This window comes from Lactuca virosa, chromosome 3, assembly GCF_052849685.1.
Source record: "Lactuca virosa cultivar CGN04683 chromosome 3, Lactuca_virosa_CGN04683_v6, whole genome shotgun sequence".
In the NCBI taxonomy this organism is placed as follows: Eukaryota; Viridiplantae; Streptophyta; class Magnoliopsida; order Asterales; family Asteraceae; genus Lactuca; species Lactuca virosa.
Genome location: NC_136428.1, coordinates 319,338,059 through 319,351,182, shown reverse-complemented (window position 1 = coordinate 319,351,182; position 13,124 = coordinate 319,338,059). Strand labels below are relative to the sequence as shown.

Sequence of the window (13,124 nt, the reverse complement as noted above, 5' to 3'; positions counted from 1 at the left end):
AAAAACAAAACATACCCGTAGAATTCGGGCAAAGACGAGCCAAAAGCTCAAACCGAACATCCCTTTCACAGTTCATATGTCACACCCCCAAACCAAGGATGGCGGAAACGTCCGGGGGTGGAGGACTTCATGTATAGTATCACAACAACGAGTATAATAGTGCTCAAAGTAAATACAACTATCATAAATATAATTGAGAAAGTTACACCATAGTATATTTTTTCATGTTTCAAAATCAATTACATTATGATGACAAAATGAATTGTTTGACGATTTAACGTCTCATCCTCAAAATGCTGTTGGTTTCCTGTTTCACTGATTTCCTGAGAATACAAGTAGTTTTGAAAAGTGTCAACAATTAAGTTGGTGAGTTCATAAGAGTTTTGTTTGAGAAAGAAGTCGTTTTCCTTGTAAAAGTAACATAGTATGTTTCAAGAAAATCCAATATTTTATTTATTAGGTGTGAAATGAATGCTCCTATGTTATGCGATAATGTACCCTAGAAAGACCCGTAGATTCCTTCTATAATCACCCAGTGTATATAAGTTATATAAAATTTAAGTTAAATAAACCGTCGAATATAATGGGTCTGCCCTAGGTCCACAACCAAACAAGGAACAGGAAGTAAGGCGGGCCCACAAATATCAAATCGATTGTGACTAGATTCTTACATAACTCTAGCATATACACTTAGCAATTATAGCTGAAGTTTAACAATTGTAGATGAAATGTAGTTTTAATAGAAATATGTTTCCAAAGAAAATCCAATATTTTCCTTATAAAAGTCATGTAGTCTTAAATGTCAAGACCGAGAATATGTGTCTGTTTTGTACTTATAATGTTCATAATGGTAATGTGTTTCCAAAGAAAATCCAATATTTTCCTTATAAAAGTCATGTAGTCTTAAATGTCAAGACCGAAATGTACAAGTATTTTTCCATACTTAAAGTAATTCATGCAAGTTTAAATCGACATAAACTCGTTTAATTTAGAAGTAAAATCCCTTTCCAAAGTAGAAATTTCCCTGTAAACTTGAAAGATTGTTAACTCCCTATGTGAGTCGTTATAACCATACTATGACGAGAAATAACCTGCAACAACGTTTTTCAGACGTCAAGATTTGTTATGACTTTTGTCACCCGTGGACCTGCAGGTCCCGCTGTAGCTAGCAGCGAGGTGTGGGGTGTCAATCCCAATATAGATCTATACACAATTATCATGCTCTCCCTACAAGAGACTCTGGTTATAACTTACAGGAATTGGAATCCCGTACTCTAGGCGTACGGGGAGAGAATTGTCTCACAACTTACGTTAACTAGTTTACACATAGTTTGATTATAAAACCTCTTCCGTGGTGGAAGTGAAATCACCTTTTATGAATAAATTAGTGATATGAAATCCTTAAACTATTACTATTATAGTTTATCATGTAGTATATGAAAAACCCATTTGTTTTGAGAGTAAAACCTTTTTCATGTAGTAAAAATCCATAAACTATGCTTATTGTAGTTTATTATATATGTTCGAAATAAATGAAGAATCCTTATCATGAATGACTAAATTTCAGTTTATGATGATAAACTAACAAGAAAATACATTCAATATTTAGAACTTATTGTTATGCACTTTGCTCAACATACTACAAAGTGTTATGAAAGTTGTAAGCTGTTAACTAGTTTTTGACCTTTCTACATTGTTTTAGAAAAATCATAGAAAAATCATACGAAGTCGAAAACTGAATCCGTAAATTCTGAGAGTTCATAAAATGTGTCTAGTTTATTCATAATTTTTATTATGATTTTTAGAAGTCTTTAACTTGTGCTGAAATGTTCATATTCACAGACTGGTCCGAATTCGTTTCTGAAATGATAGGCAGATTTGTAAAAATCACCATAAATCGTAGAAAAATCGTATGGAGATGTGCAAGTAGTCATTTTAAAGATATTAGGTTTAAGATAGTCAAAACAGTCCGTGAATAAGACTAAACTTTTCTGATAAAAGCTGTTGTTTGAGTTTAGTTAAGTTTTTGGTTTTTTAACTTGTATTCCCCCCCCCCCCCCTAAAACTTGAAGAAAACATGAAAATATAAGGGTATGAACTCACCTTGAGTGATTTCAGAAGATGGATGATGAAGAAAAGAAGTGTTCAACTCAAGGACACTTAGAAGATGCTTGAAGATTCGAAGATCTAACAACAAATATGACGATATTTGTGTAAGGAACTCATGATTTGAGTGAAGAAGTGTAAGGAAATCAAGTGTGGGAAAAGATTTACTTACCAAAGGTGTGTGAAGAGCTCAAGATCAGCCTTGAATCTCGAATTCTTGGTGAGAGGAAGTGAGAGAGAATGGGTTTTGCTTTTTGGTGAAAAGTGAGTGAAATGGGAGGAGAGATAAAGATCCTTCTAGCCCTTGATCAAGATTATGGCTGAAAATGAGTGTAAAAAGGACAATGATTGACTAGGTATGGGTGAATAGTGACTGGAAATGGTCATGGAGTGGGTATGGGAGGTAACTTGTCTCCTTGCCCAAAGGATAAGTCAACACTCCACCTAAATATCTCACCCACTAGATTTTATTCTTAAATAAAGATTTCCCTAAAAATGTGCTTAATTTATGAATATATGGGGTCTTATATGTCAAAATATAAGTTTGGGTGAAAATCCCATGTTAAAATAATAAAAAACGGGTTTAAAACGGAGTCCTGGTCGAAAACCGGGTGGAAAAGGGCTTCCCGCGAAGCTTCTCGGATTGGGCCGGAGGTTCGGTTCTTAGCAACTTGGACCCGAAGGCGAAATAGGTGAAATGGGCCGAAGGCGAAGGCAGGAAGCGAAGGAGAAGTTCGGTCCATCAGGGTTCGGGTTAGAAGCTTCGGGTTCGGTTCAGAGGGTTCGGTTCTTCAGCAATTCGGTCCAGCAAGCTCGTTTCGGTTCTTCATGGTTTCGGTCCATAAGGTTTCAGTTCTAATGGGCTTCGGTCCTCAGAGGTTCACCTCTAAGAGGTTCGGCCCTAAGAGGGTTCGGCCCTATTCGGCTGATTTTCGCATAAACTCCCCGTTTTGCGCAGTTTTTCACAAAGTTAAGTGTCGGGATGCCCCAAATGATTATAAAAAGTTAAAAGATATTGTGAGAGAGATTTGGGAGAGATTTGTGAGAGATTCCACATATTTGGAGAGATTTCTCATACTTAGAGAGATTTGGGAGAGATTTCACATACATGGAGATATTTCTCATACTTAGAGAGATTTGGGAGAGATTTCACATATTTGGAGAGATTTCTCATACTTAGAGAGATTTGGGAGAGAGTTCACATTCTTGGAGAGATTTCTCATACTTAGAGAGATTTGGGAGATATTTCATATTCTTGGAGAGATTTCTCATACTTAGAGAGATTTGGGGGAGATTTCACATTCTTGGAGAGATTTCTCATACTTAGAGAGATTTGGGAGAGATTTCACATTCGTGCAGAGATTTTTCATACTTAGAGAGATTTCGTTTGCGACCTTTTTGAGTGTTTGGCTTCGTAACGCAAGGTTTGTACATCCCGTTAAGTCTCGTTATGAATGTTATACGCCCCCGAGGGGTATGGAATAATGTTTTATCGAGTAGTTTCATCACTTGCCCTGATTAGGGTTTAGAATTTCCGAACACGTGAAAACTCTAAGTGATACTTTGTATTAAGATTGCGAGTTGTACAATAAGAAACATAATGGAAACGGTAATATACAAGGGTTAGATGAGTTGATCGGTTTGACTCGTTGACTTTAGTTGACTTTGACTTGACCGAAAATTAACAGTTGTCACATCATCCCCTCGTTAGAAAGAATTTCGTCTCGAAATTAGTGTTTTGACTGGGACTTCAAGAATTTGGAGAAAAGATGGGGGAACTTTTCGTAGTACAAGAAATTGATATAGTGGGGACCAATCCGCCTGATGTTAAATGACGACCTTGGAATTTCTTATTGTAACTTGAGCTGAGTCGATTTAAAAGGAGTTATTGTTTTGGTATGATAGTGTATTCTATGTGTTCCTTTATGCTCCCCGTTTTATCCTTGTTGTTACCATTACTAATATTCCAGGTTGTAGTTAGTAAGTACTAGTATTACGAATGCTTCAACAATTTGTGACGATATTTGCATTATAAGTCCTACCAGATCTTTTATAATTGCTTGGTGTAAACTAATCGTATATCATTAACATTGCAAGGGCATTCGGATGAGTGACCCCGCCTTAAGCCCACAACCAAACAAGGAACAGGAAATGAGGCGGAATCACACATTCTAAGTCTATAGAATCTTAATGATATATGACCATAATGTTTACACTAGCCATCATAGATTCACTAGTAAAAACACTGCGTTTTTGTATAGATGATAAGACTTATTCGGGTTTTGCCGTGTTCTCGAGATGCTTTCAGCCTTTCTCGAATTTATACTAAGTTATAAGTGATAACTTCTCCTCGGAGCGCTGCATAGGGCCTGCTTTAGTGTTTCTCGTCTGATTAGATCGGTAGGGAACATATGGGTTTGGTTTACACGACTAGACTTATTCGGATGGTAGAACGTTCACTCGAACTCCTGGGTAGCCTTGTCCCGAAGTTCATGGTAGGACTCGTACCTGGTCCATCTATCATTACCTTGCACATATAGGTCGTATGTAATTAAGGTTGGTAAGACAGTTGGATGGGTGACTCTGCCCCAAGTCCACAACCAGACAAGGAACAGGAAATAGGGTGGAAACACACATCCAATGTCCGTAGAATCTTAAGTATATATTATCATCGCGTATACACTTAGTAGTGATAGACTAACCGTATTCGTCCCAAGCTTCTATGCTTGAACCTTATCTGCTGCATGCGTGACATTCCCGAAGGGTCTTCTGGAAATACTTGTGGAAACGTTTCGGAAGGTATAATACTCCTCTGGTGAGTGTTTTGGGGTTTCGCAGTGAGAGATGACCCGGAGGTCCGTGTCGGATTTGTGTTTATGAGAGACGAAGGTTTCTATATTCAGTGGGTTAGGTGAAGGGTCATTTCGTAGCCGTTTAATCGGGAAGGTGAGGACTATACCAATCGAAATCGAATGACGACAACAGTATCTTTTTAGGTAAAGCATGTGTTAAGCTGTATTCGCACGAAATGTTCGTTAGAGTGATAGAGCACCTTGTGTTTCTTTTCAATGTGTTCCGTTTTGATCGATGTTATTGTTACTGCAATTGATTCGCATTGTTGTTACTAGTACTGATAGTAGGAGTGTCGCAAAACTAGGTTATTAGTTTTCAAGTATAGTATTTCCCGATTTTTCGAATGTGGCAATCAATTCATAGCAGAGGTTTATATAAATAAACTTATGAATTTAGTAGAAATGACTCGAATGTAATCTTGTGATTTGTTCCATGCCTGATCCACTCCTAAGATCACCCGATGTATACCAGTTGTGTGTAATTAAGGTCCAATAGGCCGTTGAACTTAATGAGTCTGCCCTAAGTCCACAACCAAACAAGGAATAGGACCTAAGGCGGACTTACCATTTCTAAGCCGATCGTCTCTTAATTACACATAATCTTGAGGTATACATTAAGTAATCTTAGGGTTACCATAAGCAAATCGTTTGTAATAACAGGTTATGAAATATGTGGTAAACTCCCAATGAATTAAAATGCATGCCAATTTTATTGATATACTCTAGTTCATAGTATTCAGGAAAGTTTGACCTTATATTAGGTCTATATTTCGTTAATATAAGGAAAAACGTTGACGGTGACACGACCCCTTGAATAGCGTAGTCTCTAAATTTTGTAGGGTCGAATTTATGTATATGACAGGGCGGTGTTCAAACGCACGCCAGGAGTTTGAGTCTGTAATGGTATGTCAGTAGTGTACACACTACTCGTGGCAGGTGATGTTCCGTGGGCCATAGAATGAAGACATGAAAGTTTGCATTGCCCTAAACCTTGCCATGGCTTTTTCCATTTGATGTTCTATTTTTACCATGCGTTTTCTCTAACTTTGTTTGACGTTCCCGATATTCTCTAATCTCGGCTCGAGTTGTGGTCACTTCCCTCTGAAGGCTTTGATGTGGTTTCTGATCTGTTCATGGCCTCCATCCAGGTGACGAAGGCGAATTTCGGTGATCTTGGTGGTAGCGCCAACCTCCATGATTTCGGATGACCGTTGTTCGTTTTTGTACGCTCTAGTGAGTGATGCGGCGTACCATGACAAAGAGATCCCTTTCTACTAATCCTCCTCTTGTTGAGGTTGTAAAATCCTCATCCATGTCATAGGGAGGGGGTTAACCTTGTTCCAAACTCCGTCTCTGTAAATCTACAGCTTATCGAGGCGTCGGACCATGGAAGCCTCATCGGCTCTTCTCCCAATTCTTCTTTTCCTTTGTTTCCCTTCGGTTTCTCTTCCTCTCGATCCTCTTCCGAATTGTCTTCGGGGTCTTCCTCTATTATTTCTTCAGGATCTTCTTCGAATTTCTCTCTGATCCAACCACCATTTTCCTGGTTAGGAAGAATAGGGTCTCTTGGTAGTTAAGCTCCCGTCACGTGGCTTGTGCGAGAATAGGGGTAGAAAGGATAATTAATAGACGTCTAATCCTATAATTACTTATAGGGGTGATCCTTATTAGTCATGTCTATAATTACATAGTGCATACCAGTTATACATAACCTGAGATAGAATAGACCTTCGAATAAATGGCTCTACTCTAAGTCCACAGCCAAACAAGGAACAGGAAGTAGAGCAATAGCCATAGATTCTGAGTCTATAATATCTTTAATTATGTATAACCTTAGCGTATGCACTCAGTCATTATAGACCTACTAATAGGGGTCTTTAGTTTTCACATAAGTTAGTTATAGTATCACCAAATACTCCTATAGTATTTTAATGTTTGTCTAATGTTTTCAATGTTTCTTTGTAGATAGAGTTGGTAAGTTTTTAGACTTGTTGCAACAACACAACCATTCCCGGGCATATGCTAATCACTTCTGGGATAGACATAGTTGATCAGGCTATGTCATTCCCAGACCTGACAATACATCCCCAAGCCTACTTGTGTCATTCAACAATCACTACTTTTGTTTTGTGCTAGTATGATGCTGACCTTAGTATGTATGCATGTATACTTTTAACAAGAAACTATTTATTTCTAGAAGTATAGTCTTTTGAAAATGTTTAATCAGAGACTTTAGTCCCAAATGTATTTATAGTTTGTATATCTTATGTGGTTCGATATACTTAGTTCACTATAAACAATGCTCTGATACCAATCTGTCACACCCCCAAACCAAGGATGGCGGAAACGTCCGGGGGTGGAGGACTTCATGTATAGTATCACAACAACGAGTATAATAGTGCTCAAAGTAAATACAACCATCATAAATATAATTGAGAAGGTTTGTCACACCCCAAAACCTATGAACGGCGGAAACATTCCGGGGTGGAGGACGTCATGTACAGTATCACAACAATGCAAAGTAGTAAACAAGTAACAACATCGTCCATTGCATTAATAATATAATTTCATACAAGTGTGTTCTGTCAAGTTATATAGACACCAAAATATACATCAAAAAATAAAAGAGGAGTCTTGAACGAGCTCCAGCTTCTCAAACCTGGCACCTGTACCTGTCTACTGGTTACCTGAGAATACAAGTTATTTTGAAAGCGAGTATCAGCTTTAAAGCTGGTGAGATCATAAGTATATTAGTGTCTTGTTTGTATGAATCATTTGTAAGATGTTTGTAATGTATAAGTTTTGTAAATGTTTGTATTTGTTTGACTCTCCTAGAAAACCCTATGCTTTCTACTAAAAGTAGCCTTCTACCAAGGCATCTAGTATTTGTGTGTGTGTCTCCTGTAAGAGTGTGTATTTTCCCAAATCCGACTAACATTAACCAAAAATATAGTTTTTACATTACCGTGCATCGTGTGAATGTTCACGAAGTGAATGTAATGGGAAAATATTATAGTACTGTAGTGTTGTATTAAGTAACTACTGCTGTACTAACTACCTTAAACTAATTGCTATTTAAGGTACCATGTGATCAACCTGTATCCTGCTAGCGACTCAATAGTAAAACGATGATGTAAAACGCCGTAAGAAATGACATTTGGCACCCGTAGACTTGCAAGTCCCACTGTAGCGAGCAGCAAGGTCTAGGATAGTCAATCCAGTATAGATCTATACACAAACTCATACGCTCCCCAATTAAGGAGATTCTGGATACAAAAACAGTCATGGCAGGTAGTGCCATGCCCCGTTTAGTGGCTCACATAACTGTAATAATGTATATGTAATGTATGCTAGCTGTATTGTATGTTCTCCCTCTGTCTAGCCTGTATGTACTCTTTGTATAGTATTGTAAAGTACTGTATGTACTAGCTGTATTGTGTGTTCTCTCTCTATCTAGCATGTATTGTAATGTTCTGTGTGTACTAGCTGTATTGTGTGTTCTCTCTCTATCTAGCATGTATTGACTCATGAATGAACTGACTCATTATATGTTTCATTGTTCTAGTAATGGTTTTAGTATCTTCCTAAACTACCCTTGTAGTAGTTTACTAGTAATGTATGAACATGTTTGTATACCCTTGCTACCCAAAGGTATGGAACTGATTGAAGGAACTTTTATGACTATGTATGTATACATGATATACAACTAATATTTAAACGACCTTCGGACGGATAACCGATGCCCTAAACCCACATCCAAACAAGGAAAAGGAATTAAAGCGAGCTGGCCTTCCTAAGTCTTTTAAACATTACTTATATAACTATACATACATGCATTTGACAATATATAAGTATGAAAGAGTTTAAGTAAAAGTATTTGACAAGTAAAAGAGTTTGTAAAACAGTTTGAAGTAAAACAGTTTGGTAACACAGTTTGAAAAAGTAAGAATCCACTAGTTTGGTAGTTATTAATCACATGTGATTGATATAATAACTATAGTTGTTCACTTGTATCCCCCCCCATAAAAGCATTTAAAAACATTTAAAAGGTTAATTAAGGGGTATGAACTCACCTGTAGTGAGTGATATGGATGAACTGAAGATGTAGGATTGCTAGGTGTCAAGTGAAGACTTGATCACACTCTATGATCCTAGTTAACATATAATATCACATATATGTATCCAATTAGCCTTTATACAACTAATTAACAAAGGTAAGACATCCTAAGACATGTAAAACACCTTATATAAGTGTTATAAGTCCCAAGGAGTGCATCTAAGTGTTGTAGGACAAAGCTATTGAGCTTAGGGTTCAAGGGAACCCCTTATATGAGTTTACGCTTTCTTGACCATAACTCATTGAGTTTACGGTCGTAAACCCATGAGTTTACGGTCGTAAACTCATACTTCTTTGACCATTTGGTGTTTTGAAGGTTTATAAGTCCCTAGAAGCATTTCTACTTGATGGTTAAGCCTTTGGAAGAGATTAGGGCACCATTTCCCACCTTTGAGGAGTTTACGGCCCTAAGACCATTTCCCTTTGGGTTTACGGCCGTAAACCCTTATGGATGATGGTATTTTGATGTTTTCTAGTCCTAAACATATCATGGAATGAGTCTAGATTAGTTTCCAAGGCTTGTGAAGGGACTAGGGTCACTTTGGCCCCTAAATTAGGGTTTACGGTCCAAGGTGTTCTTGGACCGTAAACACCTTTGATCTTGGTGTTTCTTTGTGTTTTCTTGATGTAAAGAAGTATAACAAGCCCTATGATACTCTAGGATAGAAGTACTTACAATATAGAAGCTTGAAAAGGTCCAAAAGTTCAAGAACACTAGTGTGTGTTCTTGGTGTTCTTGGTGAAACTTGAAGATTCAACCTTTTGGAAAGATTTCATGGATAGAAGTGTGTTAAATCACTAGATTAAGTGATATACTAACTTAAAAGGGCTAGAAACACTTACTAGATGATGATCTTAAAGAAAGTTTTGGATGATACTTGAGAGAGTTTGAGATTTGTTCTTGAAAAGGTGGAAAAAATGGTATAAATGACTAAGTGTCACTTATATACCCCCTTCCTTGGGGTTTACGGCCGTAAACACCATTGTTTAGGCCGTAAACTCCAATATTTTGATGTGTCGGGACTTTATTGTTGCACAATAAACCCTAGGGCATCCTCTCTCCTGATATCTCCTAAAGTGTTAATCCTAAAATACTCAAACTTATTCCAAAAAGTCTGAAAATTAACAGTAACTGTTCTGACTTCTATTGACTTGATATGTTGTACAAAATGGAAATTTCGGTTTGTCACAAGGTTACACCATAATATATGTTTACATGTTTCAAAATCAATTACATTATGATGACAAAATGAACTGTTTGACGATTTAACGTCCCATCCTCAAAATGTTGTTGGTTTCCTGTTTCACTGATTTCCTGAGAATACAAGTAGTTTTGAAAAGTGTCAACAATTAAGTTGGTGAGTTCATAAGGGTTTTGTTTGAGAAAGAAGCCGTTTTCCTTGTAAAAGCGACAGAGTATGTTTCTAGAAAATCCAATATTTTCTTTATTAGGTGTGAAATGAATGCTCCTATGTTATGCAATAATGTACCCTAGAAAGACCCGTAGATTCCTTCTATAATCACCCAGTGTATATAAGTTATATAAAATTTAAGTTAAATAAACCGTCGAATATAATGGGTCTGCCCTAGGTCCACAACCAAACAAGGAACATGAAGTAAGGCGGGCCCACAAATTCTAAGTCGATTGTGACTAGATTCTTACATAACTCTAGCATATACACTTAGCAATTATAGCTGAAGTCTAACAATTGTAGATGAAATTTTGTTTTAATAGAAATATGTTTCCAAAGAAAATCCAATATTTTCCTTATAAAAGTCATGTAGTCTTAAATGTCAAGACCGAGAATATGTGTGTGTTTTGTACTTATAATGTTCATAATGGTAATGTGTTTCAAAGAAAATCCAATATTTTCCTTATAAAAGTCATGTAGTCTTAAATGTCAAGACCGAAATGTACAAGTATTTTTCCATACTTAAAGTAATTCATGCAAGTTTAAATCGACATAAACTCGTTTAATTTAGAAGTAAAATCCCTTTTGAAAGTAGAAATTTCCCTGTAAACTTGAAAGATTGTTAACTCCCTATGTGAGTCGTTATAACCATACTATGATGAGAAATAACCTGCAACAACGTTTTTCAGACGTCAAGATTTGTTATGACTTTTGTCACCCGTGGACCTGCAGGTCCCGCTGTAGCTAGCAGCGAGGTGTGGGGTGTCAATCCCAATATAGATCTATACACAATTATCATGATCTCCCTACAAGAGACTCTGGTTATAACTTACAGGAATTGGAATCCCGTACTCTAGGCGTACGGGGAGAGAATTGTCTCACAACTTACGTTAACTAGTTTACACATAGTTTGATTATAAAACCTCTTCCGTGGTGGAAGTGAAATCACCTTTTATGAATAAATTAGTGATATGAAATCCTTAAACTATTACAATTATAGTTTATCATGTAGTATATGAAAAACCCATTTGTTTTGAGAGTAAAACCTTTTTCATGTAGTAAAAATCCATAAACTATGCTTATTGTAGTTTATTATATATGTTCGAAATAAATGAAGAATCCTTATCATGAATGACTAAATTTCAGTTTATGATGATAAACTAACAAGAAAATACATTCAATATTTAGAACTTATTGTTATGCACTTTGCTCAACATACTACAAAGTGTTATGAAAGTTGTAAGCTGTTAACTAGTTTTTGACCTTTCTACACTGTTTTAGAAAAATCATAGAAAAATCATATGAAGTTGAAAACTGAATCCGTAAATTCTGAGAGTTCATAAAATGTGTCTAGTTTATTCATAATTTTTATTATGATTTTTAGAAGTCTTTAACTTGTGCTGAAATGTTCATATTCGCAGACTGGTCCGAATTCGTTTCTGAAATGATAGGCAGTTTTGTAAAAATCACCATAAATCGTAGAAAAATCGTATGGAGATGTGCAAGTAGTCATTTTAAAGATATTAAGTTTAAGATAGTCAAAACAGTCCGTGAATAAGACTAAACTTTTCTGATAAAAGTTGTTGTTTGAGTTTAGTTAAGTTTTTGGTTTTTTAACTTGTATTCCCCCCCCCCCCCCTAAAACTTGAAGAAAACATGAAAATGTAGGGGTATGAACTCACCTTGAGTGATTTTAGAAGATGGATGATGAAGAAAAGAAGTGTTCAACTCAAGGACACGTAGAAGATGCTTGAAGATTCGAAGATCTAACAACAAATATGACGATATTTGTGTAAGGAACTCATGATTTGAGTGAAGAAGTGTAAGGAAATCAAGTGTGGGAAAAGATTTACTTACCAAAGGTGTGTGAAGAGCTCAAGATCAGCCTTGAATCTCGAATTCTTGGTGAGAGGAAGTGAGAGAGAATGGGTTTTGCTTTTTGGTGAAAAGTGAGTGAAATGGGAGGAGAGATAAAGATCCTTCTAGCCTTTGATCAAGATTATGACTGAAAATGAGTGTAAAAAGGACAATGATTGACTAGGTATGGGTGAATAGTGACTGGAAATGGTCATGGAGTGGGTATGGGAGGGAACTTGTGTCCTTGCCCAGAGGATAAGTCAACACTCCACCTAAATATCTCACCCACTAGATTTTATTCTTAAATAAAGATTTCCCTAAAAATGTGCTTAATTTATGAATATATGGGGTCTTATATGTCAAAATATAAGTTTGGGTAAAAAATCCCACGTTAAAATAATCAAAAACGGGCTTAAAATGGAGTTGTGGTCGAAAACCGGGTGGAAAAGGGCTTCCTGCGAAGCTTCTCGGATTGGGCCGGAGGTTCGGTCCTTAGCAGCTTGGACCCGAAGGCGAAATAGGTGAAATGGGCCGAAGGCGAAGGCAGGAAGCGAAGGCGAAGTTCGGTCCATCAGGGTTCGGGTCATAAGCTTCAGGTTCGGTTCTTCAGCAGTTCGGTCCAGCAAGCTCGGTTCGGTTCTTCATGGTTTCGGTCCATAAGGTTTCGGTTCTAATGGGCTTCGGTCCTCAGAGGTTCACCTCTAAGAGGTTCGGCCCTATTTGGCTGATTTTCGCATAAACTCCCCGTTTTGCGCAGTTTTTCACCAAGTTAAGTGTCGG

The 13,124-nt window shown here is 37.0% G+C and overlaps 1 pseudogene; it reads right to left on the bottom strand.

Moving 5' to 3' along the window:
- The window catches only part of LOC145164727 (26S proteasome regulatory subunit 7-like), a 37,142-nt pseudogene that overhangs the window by 3,500 nt on the left and 20,518 nt on the right, over window positions 1-13,124 (bottom strand).